Source organism: Diadema antillarum, unplaced genomic scaffold, assembly GCF_040938485.1.
Source record: "Diadema antillarum isolate AM-2024a unplaced genomic scaffold, OU_Dant_1.0 seq00000358_RagTag, whole genome shotgun sequence".
Taxonomy (NCBI): domain Eukaryota; kingdom Metazoa; phylum Echinodermata; class Echinoidea; order Diadematoida; family Diadematidae; genus Diadema; species Diadema antillarum.
In genome coordinates, this window is record NW_027271364.1 from 1,280,737 (window position 1) to 1,299,973 (window position 19,237).

Genomic DNA, 19,237 nt, shown 5'->3' on the forward strand with positions numbered 1-19,237 from the left:
ATGAGATATTATCCTATACTTGATTTATGTAATCAAGAGGGATTTAAAGGTGCTCTCCTTTGCCGTTAGAAGTGATTTTTTAAAATGTTCGAGTTATCACATTTGATGCATAAGCCCTATGTATAGGTCATTTGTATAAAAAAACATCCTAATATATTCACAATTCACAATATAAGGGTTAAAATATTAAGAGACATCACTATCTTTTTTCAATAAACCACATCTGTATAGACGATTTATTCTAAAGGCAATCTTATTATAACTATTTAGTCAAATCAAAATATGGAATGACCCAAGACAAATTGCAACAGAAACTATTCCACTTGCATTTAACATGGAAGAGCTATCAAAATAACATATTAAAAGTTCCCTAAAATTCGGGTGGTGGATCAATGGCTAATTTGCATAAATTCAAAATGGCCGCCATGTAACCTATTTAGGCTTATATCTTGGGACGTAAAGCCCATAGAGAGTTAATTCTTGTGTCTAAACCTATTTTTTTTAGGTCAAGGAACACAATCATGACATTAGTAGCAACTTAAAAGTCTTCCTTTGTACATAATTTGCATAAATTGGCATATGAATGCATCCAAAGTGGCCGCATAATGGCCTGTTAATATCTCTGTACATTAAGCTTGTAGAAATTTTCAGGTCAAGGAACACAATTATGATGTCAGTTGTCACTTTAGAATATACATAATTTGCATATTATAATATGTATTCATATAATTATTTGCAAAATTGCCGCCATATTTCTTGTGCATGCCATAACTCCGATTATTTCATCCGTATAAAATATAGTGGGTCCCTTTATGTCTGTCATTGCTGAATAATTGCTGCAGTTCTTACATTCAGGAGTAAGTCTCCGAAAATCTACATAATTATACATATAAATACCCTTATTCAAATCACAATTAATTAGGATATACATAACATACAACCTGCACAATGTTGATTGTGATGTCTGTGTCTATTATTTCAAAGGCAGAAAACATTTATACATTTCACATCCTTAATGATTATCTTTACACCTAGTTGCATGAATGTGCATGAATTGCTAATCAGTGATACAGGTGATTTTATTTTTTATAAACCTTTAGTGAAAGCAGACAAGCCTCTCCCTTCCCTTTCTCCTTTCAACTATCCTATCTCTATGCAAGTCATCCCTCCCTCCTATTCTCCTTCCGATGTACATTATATATTATGTTATGCTACGGGGGCTGCACGCAAATCAAGCTACGCTTATGCTGTAGCCCCTCTGTATTATTCATTGTAGTATGTTTTGTTGTACTTTTGCTGTACATTGTACACAGGCAATGAACAAGAAAATACTTATATATATTGTGATATTTGTGTTTGTACATGAATGTGTATAAAATTATGTACAATGATGATACAGAAACCAATAAATCAAATCAAATCAAATCAAATCAAATCAAATCAAATTTGCAAATAGGCCTACTTTGCCACCCATGATTTCCTCAAGTAAAGCCTCTGAACATTAAAGGACAAGTCCACCTTCATATACATAAGGATTGAGAGAATGCAGCAATATTAGTAGAACACATCAGTGAAAGTTTGAGGAAAATTGGACAATCCGTTTAAAAGTTACGAATATTTTAAGTATCTGCGCAGTCACTGCTGGAAGAGAAGACTACTACAGTGTATGATGTCACATGCGTACAACTAGAAAGGAAAATAAAAAGAGAATTTCACAAAACTTCACTTTTTGAATAAAGTGCACATTTCTTCGACTTGCTACTGACGTATGTTAACGGTAGTATTATTCCCCCTGCCTTCTGAAAGAGAGAAGTCCAGTGTTCTTTTGTTATGCGAGAAAAATGGAAATATGTTGAATTTTCTTTATTCTTTCTTTATATCGTTGTACTCATGTGACATCACAAGCTATAGTAGTCTTTTCATCCAGCCGTGACTGAGCAGAAACTTCAAAAATTCATAACTTTTTAACGGATTGTCCGATTTTGCTCAAACTCTCACTGATGTGTTCTACTAATATTGCTACATTCACTCAACTCACATGTCTATGAAGGTGAACTTGTCCTTTAATAAATTTAAACAGCATTGAACAGAAACGATTTCCATTTAACTTTAACTTCAAATTAGCTTCCAAGTGTGCTCAATATAGGTACACAAAAATTGACATCTTTGAATTGTTTAATGCATATTTTGTAACTATGTTACAATATTTTTGCAAGAGGGAGGGTACATTCATTACAAGCATGCTTATCTATAGGTTGATATGCAAAAGATACATGAGTGTGGTATATATTGTAGAAGATTTTTTTGTAGTCATAATCTATTTTGGTGCCTTGTCACTCAGTGACTTTCTGAAAAAGAGACCCATGGGTTCAGAGCTCACCTGGGTATCTCAAGTTCACCTTCCATGCAGTCTTTCAGACTACTAGGGAGAACACATCAAAGTTGGAAGCCTTTAGAGACCTCCATACAGGGCCAAGGAAGACTAGATACAAGTGTAGATAGAATAGACTAGAATAGATATCTAGATACAAGTATGCATTAAACATATAGGCAAATTCTCACATTGCATGTAATTAAGAGATGTTTTAAACAATGAAAGATTTCAATTTTTGTGTACCCATTGAGCGCACTTGGAAGCTAATTTGGAGTTAAAGTTAAATGACAGTATTGGTTCTGTTTGATACTGTTTGCATTGATTAATGTTCAAAGGCTTTTGAGGAAATTGTGGGTGGTACAGTACTTGCAAATTCATGCAAATGTATTGGTGTAAAGATAATCATTAAGGTTGATATAATAGACACAGACATCACAATCAACATTGTGCAGGTTGTACATAATATGTTTATCCTAAAAGTGAAGTGTCTTCATATAAGTAACTTGAATGAAGATATTTATATGGATATTTATGCAGATTTTCAGTGACTTACTCCTGAATGCAGGTACCGGTACTGCAATAATTATTCCTGGCAGTGAAGATAAGAGACACATAGGGACCCACTTACGGGTGAAATAATCAGAGATATGACATGCACAAGCCATAGAGCGGCCATTTTGCAAATAATTGCAAAATGCACATGATATTAATATATGTATAAGAATGCTTTCTAAGTTACAACTGACATCATAATTGTGTTCCTTGACCTGAAAAACATATAGGTATAGACAACAGAATTTAATTTCTACAGGTTTTATTTACACAGATATTAACAGGTCATTATGGATTCATTTATATGCAAATTTATGCAAATTGTGTACAAAGGAATACTTTTTAATTACTACGGATGTCATTATTGTGTTCCTTGACATAAAAAACACAGGTTTAGACACAAGAACTTACCTTTCTATGGGTTTTGTGTCCGTAAGCTTAAATAGGTTACATGGCAGCCATTTTGAATATATGCAAATTAGGTATTGATCCACCACTCGAATTTTAGGGAACTTTTAATATATTTTGATAGCTCTTCCAGTGGGGTGTTTCATCAACGTTTGTCGGCGCTGACAACTTGAATCACCATAGTAACAGTCAGTGACCAGAGCATCTCAGCCAATCAAAACTAAAGATTTTGCTGAAATTGGTCAGCGCCGACAGTTGTCAGCGCTGACAAACGTTGATGAAACACCACCCTGATCAAATGCAATTGGAATGGGTTCTGTTGCAATTTGTTTTGGGTTGACCCCCTTTTTTTCATATTTTGACCGGACTAATTGTTTGCATTTTGTAGGCCTACATTTTACAAAACTTAAAATCAGTTATCCTGATTTACATTTTTTAAATTCGTTGTTTCTATCCCTAAACTCACATTGTAGAACTATTTTGAAGCACTAAAACTGGGTTTGGTTTTGTTTCATCTGCAAATGGTAAATAATGCCTTTTTAGAGCAATTAGGTTCATACTTTGCACAGTTATTGGTCTATTATTATTCCATGGCCGTATATGCAGGATATCCCACTAGTCAAGGCGCTAATTCCTGTAGGAGGCTTAATTAAGGAGTTCGTTCAACCCACCCCGCAGAAAAGATTTGACCAGACAGTATGGTAGATGGGACCTCCATGAACATCCCCAGGTAGTATGTGGTTCCAAATTGTGGCGTCAGTAGAATTTTACTGGCCATTTTTCATCATTATTTGTTGGAACAAACGCAAAGGGGTCTGCGCACGCCAAGACTATTACACTCACCACTAGCACTGCTACATGCGCCAGTGCAGTGGTGCGTGTAGTAGTCTTAGCGCACGCATACTTTTCTTCGACAAACAAGGGTTTTGCCTGCAAACTAACTTTTCACACCAAGCTGGGGGTCGGTATAGTGTAGTTTCTAGACGTTTTTATTTCGTCTTTACTTCTCCGAGTTGAAGTAAGCAGAGTGAGAGCGCATACCCATCAGTGATTGCGACGCCCGAATCGCAATCACTGGGTATGTGCCCTCACCCGGCTTATAGCGCAATACAGCGGGCTTCTGTCCAATACACAAGTTGCAACTCAGAGAAATAAAGACGAAATAAAAACGACTAGAAACAAAGACTAGGGTCGGTAACGCTTGTCGCTATTGGGGCACTGAAAATACAAAACTTATCACAGTTTTTGCATTTATTTCATGAAGAATTCATCAAACCTGCATAAAACTTTATATGTACACGTTGCTAGAGATGTCGGCAATACAGTAGGATTCAATGTAAATTAAAATATTGTACATGGTTACCATGGTAACCGGATGCCTATAGGTGATTGGTAACCCCTAAAATCCCTCCTACTGCTGCAAACTTTGATTTTTTTTTATTTTATAGATGCAATTAAAAAAAAAAACTTTTTATTGACTATTGTTAAAAAAAAATCTTCTGCTGCCAACCATGATTCAGCTGTCAATAACTCAAAAACTAAAGCCCATAATTTCAAAAAGCTCAAAGAGCATGTCCTTCCTTTTGCATATTTTGTGTACAAATTATGTGAAGAATATACTGAAGCATTCTCAAGTTACAGCAATATTTGTAAACAAAGGCATATTAAACGGCAATTGAAAGAAAGATATCATTTTCGAATAGTAAAATGCATGAAAAAGTTCCATCCGTCGTACTTTTAACACAAATTTGACTTCAAAGTACATAGGCAAATGTAGTTTTTAGTAATGTATGGACACAAATTTCCCTTGAAAATACAGGTGAATATAGAGAGCAAAGCCAATTATATTCTGAATGTTAGCTCTTTTGAGCATTAACAGAGCGATGGTTATGCAAAACAATCCTGGAAGAGAGCAGAGGAAAGCAATAACTGTTCACGTTCGTAAAGGAAGTTTATTCAAGAATGCAGATGAATTTCTTTGTTAAGAAGGAATACACACGTGCGCTGGATTATCCATCAAAGAATTAAACGTACTTTTGTGTTCGTTAGCTTTTGTATATATATATATATATATATATATATATATATATATATATATATATATATATATTTAAAATGAAAAAATCATGATATGTAAATTTGTATCAAAACGTGCAGTAATGAATTAATGCTAAGGAGACAATGAGGGAAAACTCTTAGGCGTCTTTTCCCATTTCTCCAGGCTAATTTAACAGTGTTGAGGTAGGTCTACAATGGGTGATGTGCACGAAAGGCAAAAGAAACAAATCTGTCTAAATCCAGATATATATAATGGATATACATATATATATATATATATATATATATATATATATATATATATATATATGTTTTTGTGGGTTTTTTTTTTTTGGGGGGGGGTTACCAATCACCTGTAGGCATCCCGTTACCATGGTTACCATGCACAATATTATAACTTACAATGAATCCCAGTGTTTTGCTGACCTCTCTAGCAACGTGTACATATATAGTTTTATGCAGTTTTGATGAATTTTTCATGAAATAAGTGCCAGAACTGTGATAAGTTTGTCATTTTCAGTGCCCCAATAGCGACAAGCATTACTGACCCTAGTCTTAATTCCTAGCCGCTTTTATTTCGTCTTTATTTCTCTGAGTTGCAGCTCGTGTATTGTGCAGAAGCCCAATGTACTGGGCTAAGCCAAGTGAGGGTGCATACCCAGTGATTGCGACAAAATCGGTTGTGGCGTCGCAATCACTGGGTATGTGCTCTCACTCTGCTTATTTCAACTCGGAGAAATAAACATGGAATAAAAACGTCTAGAAACTACACTACACCAACCCCAGCTTGACGTGAAATGTTAGTTTGCAGGCAAAAACCCTCGTTTGTGACCTAAAAAGTCTGTATGCGCTAAGACTACTACACGCACCTCTGGCATTGGCGCCTGTGGTACATGTAGTAGTCTTAGCGTGCGCAGACTCTTTCTCAAAGAATAAGGTCTTGTCGCAACTTAAGTGGCCTGTAAAATTTTATTGATACCACAATTTGGAGTCACATACTACCTAGGGGTGTTCCAGAGGGTCCAACCGACCACCCCATGCAGTCAAACTTTTTCTGCGGGGTGGGTTGAACGAAGTCATTTTTTCTGGGTCCCTGCGCCTTGACTACACCCCCCTCTCCCTCTTGGGACAATCTTGGAACTCGCGAGTAATGGAGGGCCATCACAGCAACCGCGGGGCGGAGAGGTGGTTCAGAGTGGATCTGTTTCGGGCGCGGGCTCGAATCCCGTTGTGAGTCTGAGCACGATGTTGTGTGTTATCACGTCGTCCTCCCGCCCCCCCCCCCCCCCCCCCCTTTAAAAAAGAGAAGCAAAACAATGTGTTCCTCGAATAGGACATAAAGAGAAGATCCCGTAATTGTCAGGGAGTCACAACTCACGCAAATAAGAACCCCGGCCATTTCATTCATTTATCTCAGAGAGCAGGTGCAAAACCCGCGATGAATAAAGGTGGTACACCCCATTTACAAAGACTATACACTTAATTGAATGTGGGTTTATCCAGCAATCCGGATGTCTTGAGTTTGAATCCTGATCGAATCCCATTTAGGTCCTTTTTCATTTATGTGTATGTTATACTATATATAATATATATATATATATATATATATATATATATATATATATATATATATATATATATATATATTAAAGATAAGTAACAAAGCTGCAACAAAGTTCATGCTGTATTCACCAACGGTTTATTTCTTCACACAAATTTTCGAGCGTCTCGCCGCCCTCATTTGCGGCGAGACGCTCGAAAATTTGTGTGAAGAAATAAACCGTTGGTGAATACAGCATGAACTTTGTTGCAGCTTTGTTACTTATCTTTTTATCTTGCCAACATGTGGACTACCTTATCAACACACACACATATATATATATATATATATATATATATATATATATATATATATATATATATATATATATATATAACGAAGAATAAACCGGTAATGCAATATTTCGCCAATATAGAGTTTATTGAGCAACTCAAATTTTCGGTGGCTTCCATCCACCTTCTTCAGGAGTCTCGTCTCCTGAAGAAGGTGGATGGAAGCTTCCATCCACCTTTTGGTGGATGGAAGCTTCCATCCACCTTCTTCAGGAGTCTCGTCTCCTGAAGAAGGTGGATGGAAGCCACCGAAAATTTGAGTTGCTCAATAAACTCTATATTGGCGAAATATTGCATTACCGGTTTATTCTTCGTTAAATTGGAGCCAATACGTGAATTCGCAACATGTTTGGACCTAGACTATATATATATATATATATATATATATATATATATATATATATATATAAGAAGACAAAGTAGGGTGGTAATGCATTTCAGTCCAACAGTTCTATTTATTCAGACCAAATTTTTGACGAATACATACACTGTACGTCTTCCTCAGGGCCGACAATGAGGACGTATGTATGTATTGTGTATATATATATATATATATATATATATATATATATATATATATATATAGAAGTATTGGAACAAGTTCACTCGGTTGACAACAATTGCCTGATGATTGCCCCTAAATGGAGGTGGCATGAAACTCCAAGTAGCAATAAAATACGGATGAACCTGCTGTCAACCGAGTGAACTTGTTCCAATACTTCTGTCTAAAGCTCTTCCTTTGAGGATATCGAGCACTCTTCATAGAAGGATAGAATCACCAAGTGTGTATGTATATATATATATATATATATATATATATATATATATATATATATATATATATATATTATATGTATACATACATATATACACACCAATACACTGTACAAACATTAATAAATAGACATTGTATGTAATATATATTATATATATATATATAGAGAGAGAGAGAGAGAGAGAGCGAGTGAGTTAAAATATACATATTATTCACTTTTAAAACAGCCCCAGAAAAAAAAAGGAAAGGAATTCTTGGAATTTTTTATACATATAGGTAGCTTAAAGGGTGTGTACAGTTCTGGTTGACGTGAGGATTTAGCTTTTAACATTTTGTGAGATATTCAGAAACCACTCTATGAGATGTCAAAGAGCATGGAATTCTAAGGGGTATCAAAAGTTTATTGATGAAAATTGGTTTTGAAATGGCTGAGATATCCAAAAAAAAGGTGAAACAAAGAGATCCTAATAAAAGGCGTGGCCTGTCGCCTTTTATCATTATCACTGTTTTTGATATCTCAGCCATTTGAAAACCAATTTTCATCAAATAAACATTGAATCCTTCTTAAAATTACATGCTCTTTCATATTTCATAAGAGGTTTCTCATTATCTCAGATAGGAATGTTCAAAACATGAATCTCCACCTCAACCAGTACTATACAGTCCCTTTAAGGTCTCTTTCATCATATGACACCAGAGTCATGAAATATTTAATGCTTCCACGAACACTCCCCACTTTTGTATAGGATATGAAAAGCAGGGTGCGCGGAAATTCACTGTCCATTTTGTTGACTGGTGGCATAGCAGAGACCCGTAGCTGTGAGTGCCCCCCCCCCCCCCCCCCCCCCCCAAAAAAAAAGGAAAAGAATGGTAGAGTATTGGGCACGACAATGTGGGATGACTGGCTTGGAGTGTGGCAAAATGACAAGAGATGGACCTATGACAATGAAATGCAGCTTCCAGAATTGTGACTCATCTCTCTCTCTCACACACACACACTCACACACACACACACACACACACACACACACACACACACACACACACACACACACACACACACACACAAACACACTTTCACTTCATCCAATGTGGATAGCAGATTCCTGCATAACCTAATTTCCAAGTCCTAAAGTGGGCAGTGAGCAGTGCTCACTAAAGCTTGAAATATTTTCTGATTTTTGGTGTCATATGAAAGAAGAGACTTTCAGCTATCTACATCTACACGCTGTATACAAAGTTTTCCAAAATTTGATAATAATTTTCATTTTGGGGCCATTTTAAAAGTGTATCCTTTCATTTGGGACACCCTGTATACACATGCGTGTATATACCGTAAATACATAAAATATACATATTTAAAACAAGTTTGCATTTTGTAATTCAAGAATTTTAAAGTTAAGACTTACCATGTTAGTCCTCGGAAGAGACGAGGTCAAAGAAAATTGTGAATATTATCCACGTGTGAAGCAAAGTAATATTCCCTGCTTCGGTCAGAGTATACATGCACAAGTGATGACTGAAATCACGGTCACACCTTTAGGACTCACTTGAAATAATGGAAAGTGATAAAGATATGGGTTGCTTTGATCTTACACAGAATATTTTATTATATACAGTTTGTCTGTACAGGGTATAAATATAAAACTCTCATAATTTGTGCACCCTTATGGAACACATTAATGATGATTCAGTTCAATATTCTGCATACAAATTACATTGTATCTCACTACCAAAAACACAAAAAAGAAGAAGAAGTAAACACCATAAGCTGCAACTTCATTGTGACAGTTTTATATTTGAAGAAGTCCCAACTGGCTCAGGGATTAAATGATAAACAAAATTGTACATAGGCATCTGGGCAAGTGTTGTAATATCATGGTTGGAGCAGAATAAGTTTGCTGCATGTACCAATACATTGCCAACATACATTGGGAATCAGCAATAGGCAACCAACCGTAACAATCAACAGCAGAACATAGAAATATATAGATATCCATAAACTTTCTTGTACTGTTTTGCTTGATTTTTTTGACCAGGACAGGGGTATGCTGACTTACATAATACTGTATTACAATTTTATTTGCAGTTTGTGCAGAGTAAACACGGATAGGCTGAAACTATGAAGGGTTTGGGTCAGTTTTTTGTTGATATTTTTGTATCAATATTGATTACAAAATTGAAATGGTGGAAGAAAATACATTTTCCCCCAAATCAGGACAGATCACAACCCATCCCATATGTTTCAGAAAAATTTCAAAATTACAGCTGCACCACCCTTGCACATGCCTTTTTAAAACTCACTCTTTTAACCCTATAACTGGCACTGGCCGATCACATCGGCCAATTTTCGGTGGCTAGATTGCACTGGCCGATATGATGGGCCAATTAATAGTGATTGGGGCGTTGCGTGAAAGCAAGCTACTGGAGTTTCTTGTACAGTCGTCTGTGTGGAAAAAAATAAACTAATGAAAAATGTTGTCGTAAAAAGTGTTTTGATTGAGTCTTTTGTTTGCATCTCAAATCCTTTGTCTTGGTGTGGTGCATTGCATGAAAACAGTTCTATGGTGCGAAGCGATCATGCAGTGAGATTTGTCTGCATTTGCTTTTTGATAAGTTCCATCTCGGAATGGAAAGCGACGTTGAAGTGGAGTCAGAGCCTCAAAGTGACAGTGGCTATGAAGCCGTAAATACAAATGAAGAGAGTGAAAGTGCGATCGAGAGTGATGATGGGTCAGCTACTCGTGGCACGGATAGTTTTCGTAATGCTACGCCAACGCAGCCTGATGCTGGGGGATGGCATATCGTCGAACCACCAGAGCTTCCAGGGGCCAGCCAATGGATTTTGCTGGAGTTCACCCCTCATAGCCCTGGACCTAGAAATGTCCCACCTCGTAATTCTGATCTATTTGTATATTTTGTCTTATTCTTTGATAATGACATGTACATACACATTGTGAGAGAAACAAACAAATACGCACACTGGTTTCTAAGTGATGGGGATGTTATGCGGTGGCTAGAGGACCACCCACAGTCGCGCTTCCTTATATGGCCCAAGAACGGCATCAAGATTGTGAGGCTCAAGCAACATCTTGGTCTGGCCATCAACATGGGACTTTAGCGCAAGAAGAACTTGGCTGACTACTGGAATCAGAAGCCCTCCCAACGTACACCTTTCTTCAATGAAACCATGGCGCAGTGGCTTTTCCTGCTCATCAGCAGAATGCTTCATGGGAATGATCGGGCTACAGAGAAGACCAGGGGCGAGGAGGGGTTTGACCCCTGGCACAAGGTCAGACCAGTGTTAGATCGGCTGAACACTTCTTTCAAGCAGTACTATGTACCGTCTCAGTTCACATCAATTGACAAGAGCATGGTGGGAATGAAGAATCGTGTAGTATACATACAATACATGCCCAACAAACGTCACGCTCAATTCGGTATCAAAAAGTTTGAACTGTGTGACACCAACGGCTATGTACATCACATCAAACTGTAGGCTGGAAAGGATGTGAATGTGACGAGGGAGGATGGGCCTGCCCATGGTGGGGTGATGAAGCTGATGAGGGAAAGTGAGCTGTCTGGCAAGGGCTATCACTTGTTTACGGACAACTTTTACACAAAGCCCCAGCTGTCAGAGGAGCTCCTGGAGCAAAAGCCCCAGCTGGCGGAGGAGCTCCTGGAGCACAAGATCCTGCTGACAGGAACTGTGAGATCTAACTAAAAAGTAATTGATATCATAAGAAATTTTTCTGTAGTATATAAAAAAGGAGTTGGTTAGAGTTCATCATGACTTTTCTTCAATCAAACATTCTTTTGACTCTGTGACAAAGTTTTAGAGATAAATCTGCTCTCTTGAATGATACAAAATTTGTTTCCTAGAGTCAATTACTTCCAAAGATATTATTAGTTTAGTTTGCCTTTTGTGTGTTTTAGTCCCAGATCTTGTTTTGAGAGTAAAAATAATTCTCCTGACTCTTGGAAGAGTGTCTTTTGTCCATTTGCCTTCATATACACATGAAGAATTGGCCACAATGCAGAAAACAGATCAAATGTTACGGGAAGTCTGGAAAATGTGGGAAACCAAGTGGGCACCTGGTAACAAGTACAACTGGGTTCTTAAAGGATTGAGTGGCTGGATGCCAGAATAGACAAACTTTGACAAGTACAAAGGAGTGCTACACAGATGCAGTATTTGATAAGGTGAGACAGATCATAATACTACCATGTTTGCTGGAAATGTTGCCAGAAGCTACTCATAACAAGTAAGTTCATCAACATCTCAGAAGGACGAGTAAGCTCTTGCGGCAGATGTGTTTTTGCCCAGGTCTGCATGAAGACGTGAAGCAGCACATCAAGAAATGCTTGAGATGCACAGCAACCAAGGTCCAAACACCTACCATCAAGCCTCCGATGTGTCACCTTCTTGCATCAGCTCACAGGAGAAAGTAGCAGTCCACTTTCTGAAGCTACACAGAGGGTGTGAGGGTATGAAGATGTCCTTGTCATTACTGATGTTTTCAGTAAGTTTTCCCTAGCAGTACCGTACAAAGAACAGACAGCAAAAACTGTGGCAGTGGTTTAATGAGACCATTGGTTTGCCCACTAACGAGTACCTCTCTGACTCCTCTCGGACCAAGGGTGATCATTTCGAGGCCACCATTATCAATAAGATCTGTAAGTTGCACAGCATCAGAAAGTCATGCATGACTCCCTACCAACCACAGGCTAAAGGACAGGTGGAACGATTCAGGAGAACCTTGTGTCTCCTGTTGATGTCCCTTGATGTTTCTGAGCACAAACAATGGCCTGAGTTGATGCAGGATGTCACTAGCATGTACCATACAATACCACACCACATAGTGTTACTACAGTGACCCCTTACTTTCTTATGTTTGGAAGAGAACCAGCCTTGACTGTAGACCATCTGCCTAACAACAGAGATGCCAACTTGATTAGATTTGATTTGATTTATTTCCGCATTCAATCAGATGCAAATGCCAACTTCTTGATGTACAGATGCTAACTTCTTGATGTAAAAAACAAAACAAAAAAATCAGATTTTGGAGACAAAAATCGGATTTCAATAAAATCTTGACAACACCACAAGCCTGTTGGCCCTAGGCCAGTGAAATGTCAGAAAAAAAATGTCTTCCCGGTAAAAACAGTCAAGAAAATGTTTCTACTTCATCAAAATTTATGAAAAAAATTGTACAGCATCTACATATTTCTTGCCCATTTTGGCTCATCGTCCAATGTGTTTGTAGGGGTTGCAGAAATTTAGTAGTACATCTTTCTATATGATGACACAGTTTTTTTGTAGTGTATATTGGCTTCATTTTTTTATTTGAAAGATGAAAAGTCATCTCTGCAACAGTGTCAATCATGACTGGGATGAAGGCTATACCAGAAGACAGGCTGAGCTAATCAAGCAAGCTAAAGAAGTAGTAAATTCCAGGCTGTAGGCAGGCTGTGGGCAGCTGCGATGAAATGAGAGCAGAACGCGGTGTGCTGGCACCACCCTGAGCTAGAAATCAGAGATCAGTCCTCCTTAATAAGAGACAGGGCTTCACCATGCAACGTAAGCTGAAAGATAAGCTCCAACATGACCCCTATGTCACAGACAAGAGGAATGGAAACAACGATGTGTATGAAATACGACCTGCACAGGGAGGCGAGGCAAAGCGTGTAAATCAAAGACACCTTCTTCTAGAGAAACAATCGCAAGAGAATAATGATGATGTTCTGATTGATCATATTGTATATGTTATCTTCCCATCAGATGACTGCATATCTTCTGACTCAGTCAGTGAGATATTAGATGATGTGGACTCAGACGAAGACAAGACATGGGAATTACGCTTGGAGCGCATTCCTAAAATGAACAATAATCAACAGAGGCTACCACAAAGACGCTCTACGAGAAGCTCAAAAGGGAAAGCACAGAAATTCTATAAGGCTTTCTGCATCAGCAATAACAGGGATGTCATGTGTAGGATGATTGATATGAATTTGACTTTCTTTCTATCCTCCTATTTTAGAAAATATCATCATCGCAAACAATATTATTGTTTACTAAGTGATGGTTTGAGCTTTAATTTTATTTTAGTATCGCTTCTGTAGAACCATTATTTTGTCGTTTTTGTTTACTTTACTGTATTTCTGGTTTGTCTACTCTCCTTCTGTTGTCAGTCTAGACCTTGTATGAATTTGCATAAGTTTGCTTTTCAGCACTGCCTTGCAGTCTGGCATTAATTCAGTTAAGTTAATGATATTCAGTTGTCACCTTCATCACCATCCCTTCAGATACCTTTCCTCTTGTTCAGTTTTGTCACCCTCATTCTTTCTCTATCCAGGTGCATTCATTCATTCCATCCCACACCTGATTCTTGAGTTGAGCCCAGACAGCTCCCATTCTTATGTAATCACTCCCTTCTGCTTCCATCATCCCATGCTCCTCTTTACTTATTGGTTGATTCATTGAATTAGACTCTTCCACTTTATTGAAGTCCTCTGTTCCACTTAGTTCTATTGGTTATTGTAGATAATTTGAATATACTATATGAATATCATTTATGTAAATTATGTTCATGCAGAAGTTTGCTGAGGGTGAGTTGCCTTCAGAATAAATCAGGGCATTACCAGACTTCATCGACCTTAGTTTGTCTTATTTGTGTCATCTAAGTTCTCTCATAATTAAGTTATCTCCCCTCTTACAAGCACATTTCAGTTACAGGATCGAGCGACATTTCTTTATAATTTTGTCAACATTTAATTTCACAACGTTACAGTATCAAAACCAGCTGTGCCTCAAAACTGGGAAACAAACTTTCAATTGCCATCTTGTCGACTCCTGGGTTTGCTGACATTATCAGGAGAAATCAATTTCAGTTGTAAAACACCTTTCTACACTTCAATGACGACGAGAAACTTGTATCCCATGGACGGTCCGATTTCAACCCCCTTCACAAGATGAGCCCTCTCATCGACATGTTCTAGGTGACCTACCTGGAGCATTTTCAACCCAGAGATTACCTGTCAATTGATGAGAACTTGGCTCCATTAAAAGGAACAATCTCCTACAGACAGTACATCCCTAACAAGCCAAGGAAACGGGGAATCAAATTTTGGATGCTCTGTGACGCCCAAACAGGATTCTGTCTGCAGTGGCGGCAGTATGTCGGGGCTGAGGGACTAGACAATGGGGAAAGCGCTACGGAAGCTCTTGTGAAGCACCTGACAGAGCTGTTCTACAATACAAATCGTGTGGTCGTGATGGACAACTATGACAGTTCCATATTAAGCATAAGGAGGATCTAGCGTGCAACGGACTTCGAACCTGTAGAATGGTGAGGAGCAACCGACGAGGAATTCCAAAAGAGATCCAACGTGGTGGTCTGAACCTTGCAAAAAGGGATGATCCCGTGTTTTTCACCAAAGGGAGGGAGATGTCAGCAGTGACTTGACATGACATAAAACTCATGAATGTGCTGTCGACAGTAAGCAGCAACGACCTCAAACAGAAGCACATGCATATAAACCACAAAGGAGGTTACCTAAATGATTCAGTAAGAAGCTTGCCACTGCTGATGTGTACACCAGGTTCATGAAAAGCATTAACAAAATAGACCAATGCATGTCAAACAACCACAACCCTCACAAGAAGATCAAGGGATACCACGTAACCTATCACTAAACCATGGAAGTAGTTCTAGAGAATGCTCAAATGTTAAGATGCTGAGTGATAGACGGTCTATGGACTGGCTACAGAACAACTCACTATCATCAGACACCAATACCTCCCATCGCTGAAAATGAGGCATTATTGACTGAGCATCACTTCCCAGCGAAGTTCGCAGATCAACACTATCGTCCTGACTGCTACATGTGCTCACACTGCAGGAGGGGAAGGCGAAGGCAGACTAGGACATGTTGTCGGCATTGTGGGCAGCCGACATGTTGCATCCTATGTTTCGAGATCTACCACATTTAAGATGAATTTCAGGTCCTAGGTCAGGAATGCATTCTTCCGAATGACTGCTATACAGTGTCATCGACTGAGACAAAGGCTCATGATTTGTTGTGTGTATCTGTTATCGCTTACAGAGTGTGCATATTTGAATTGCATCTCCCAGAAGGCATTGCATATCCCGAATGCATATTTCATGACATTGCAGTGAGAATGGAAGTTATCGATGCAATAATCCAAAAGGATAACTCTAAACATCACCAATGACACTTGTTTTATTTCTGTAATTCAGCCTTTTCAAGTACACTTTCTATTGAAGGGGCAACTGCAAATAATAGCATCAGCAACATCCAACTTTTTTGTGTCTTTAGCAATGAGTAGTTATATTAATAAGATAGTTACGCAGCATAATATCAATTATGATTTCAGGTTTTACTGAGATGTACCCTCACTCGTATACTCATGAACAGGTGAATATTGTCTATCATATCAATCCCTCTTACTAAAGATTGTGTCAGTAACCAGTATATTATCAAGTTTTCATGCATGCATGTATTTAGCTGGCAATTGTGACCCTGCACCTCAAAACAAACAAAAAGTCGCCAGACATGAATTTCTAGTTAAGACCATATTCCGAAAGAGCAGACTCTAAGCTTTAAAATGATGCATAACTCAAATCAAATGGACTCTCCTAACCTATCTAAATATTGGAAAGAAAGCACAAACTCGGGGAAACTGTGAACTGAGAAAAGAGGCTCTGAAGTACAGTGTCTATTCAAGCGCTTAATCTTTACCAAACCGCACTGGCTGAGCGATGAATGGGACAAAAAACAGGAAGTAAACCACCAGAGTAACAACAATGAAGGGATTATCAGATTAAACTGAAATTAAGCATGCCTCATTAACACATTCTGTCCATAATCAATGCCAACTTTCAAAGCAGTAGCACTATCCTTTCAAAAGTTATTAGAGTTGAAAGTGAAGAGTGTGGACAAGGTTTTTCAGATATGAAAAAGGGATTCTGAAGACACACCTAATCACACTATTCTACCAAAAATGTTCGAGATAAACTGCTAAAAAACACACTTTCCTGTCCATTTCACGATACCAAATTTTAGCATAATGTAAAAGAAGACCCGATCTTTCAGAAAATATGAAAAAGTCAAGTTCGGCAAGGTTGACCCATTTCACTTATTTTCAGTCCTCACGCAAAATCAGTGTGTGCAACTTTATGTTCGTTTTGAGGTGCACTGTCACAATTTATCTTTCATTACATGTTATATTTATCTAAGTGTGGCATTTGTCAGATTGTAACAATTTCTTGTGGGTTCCATTCACAGGATATGTGTTGGTGTACCAAGCAAATCCCTATATAGTGATATTTCAGAATCGTAATGAGATATTGTCACAGCGAGAATTATGATGTCAAAATCAATAAGATTTCAGGTCCAAGGTCAGGAACACTTTCTGAATGAGCGTCAACAGTGTCATAAACTTAAGGAGAATATCAATCATTGTTTACGAAGGGTACACGTTTGACTTAATCTTGTTCACAGATGGCGATGAATATCTCATATGCACATTTTATGACATTGTAATGAGAATGGACATGATCTTTTCAAGTGTACTGAAGTGTAATATTGATAATTCTCTGATAATTCTCGCTGTTAACAAGAACCGGAATCAGCTATGCAGGATTCAAAAACTTGGACAACATTCAAACAGCAGCATCCCATTGGATAGAATGCAAGCTACCAGGCAAATATCACAATAAGGCCCGCCCTTGCCTATGGGAAAACATGTTATTCATGCAGCAAGGCAGATCATTTCACATCAGTATGCAGTGCCAGTCAGAAAGAAAGCAAACATGTGAGACGTGTCGATGAAAAATTGACAATGAATATCAACAAAGCCACTCATCACATACACAACATTTATACACCGTACATGGTCACACTGGCGGAAACTTCAAAGAGTGCATGGTTAATCTTGACGCGACGTCAGTCAGTCTCGTGGACATCTGAGCGAAAGCCTCGATACTCAGTGAAGCTACACATTATTGAAGCAATTTCTCAATATTTGTACTGTAATTAACCAGTAAACAATTACAATCCTAAAACAAATCCACCATTCAGGATCTGGCAATTGTCTCTTTTTAGTAACAACTATCCATTCTACATACCACATGGATGCAGCCTCATGGGAGTTAACCTATTTGATAATCTCGGATTCAAACTCCACGACTCTACAGGCACGTGTATCAATGCAATCACAACAAGTGGTTATCAACAGCGATTCTCAGCTGCATGTTCACCGATTCCGGGGAAGAATGGGGATACTAACACAAATTGGGCATTGATCAGTCTGTATGCCCTGTATCACAATCTCTGTGCAGATTGCCATTCGCAGTACAGGCAGAAGTCTCAGTATAACCTCAACGACTAGAAACAGACAGGATCATCGAGCATACTGACTCATCACCATGGATATCAAAACTCGTGATTGCACGGCGGAAAAACAACAAAGAGCGAAAAGAGTACACTGACACTCAGAGAATGCAAAATTTGCTAAATTCCATGTTGGTGACTGGATGCAAGTCCAAATCCTAGCCACAAATTGTTTTCTGCAATATTGCAGGCAAAACAAAATCGTTCGTAGGTAAGGAGCATGTGCATAGCCATACCTCCTACACAATGAAAACGTGATGGAAGGCTCAACAATTGATTGCCGGTCAAGCAGGGAGCAATAGCAACCTCTGCATTCAAAACGAAGCAAACCAATTCATCTTCGACAATCACGAGCCCCAGCAGCACATGGGACAAATAATCGACCACAAACTTTGCCGATCAGAGCAGTTAAGACACACATTAATGCAAACCAAATAATAATACCACTGCCATTGTCTTCAGAAACGAGCTGCACAGGACTGTCCGTGAGCTGGATGAACAGTAAAAGAAAAAGATGGGAGTAATGAAACCATATGAAAGAAAATCAGCACAGGGTGCATGCAAATGTGGCGGGGAGGATTAGGTTGCCACTTGTATAAAGTGCCTATGTTGGGATCGTTTACTTGACTAACAGGTACATACTTTGCAGCTAAATCGCTTTCAAGAGGCTGGCTGGCTGGACTAGTTATCCTCAGCCACAGTAACCTTTTTTGGCGTCTCATCGAGGACATCATCAACTACCTCCAAAAAAGAGTCGGCCT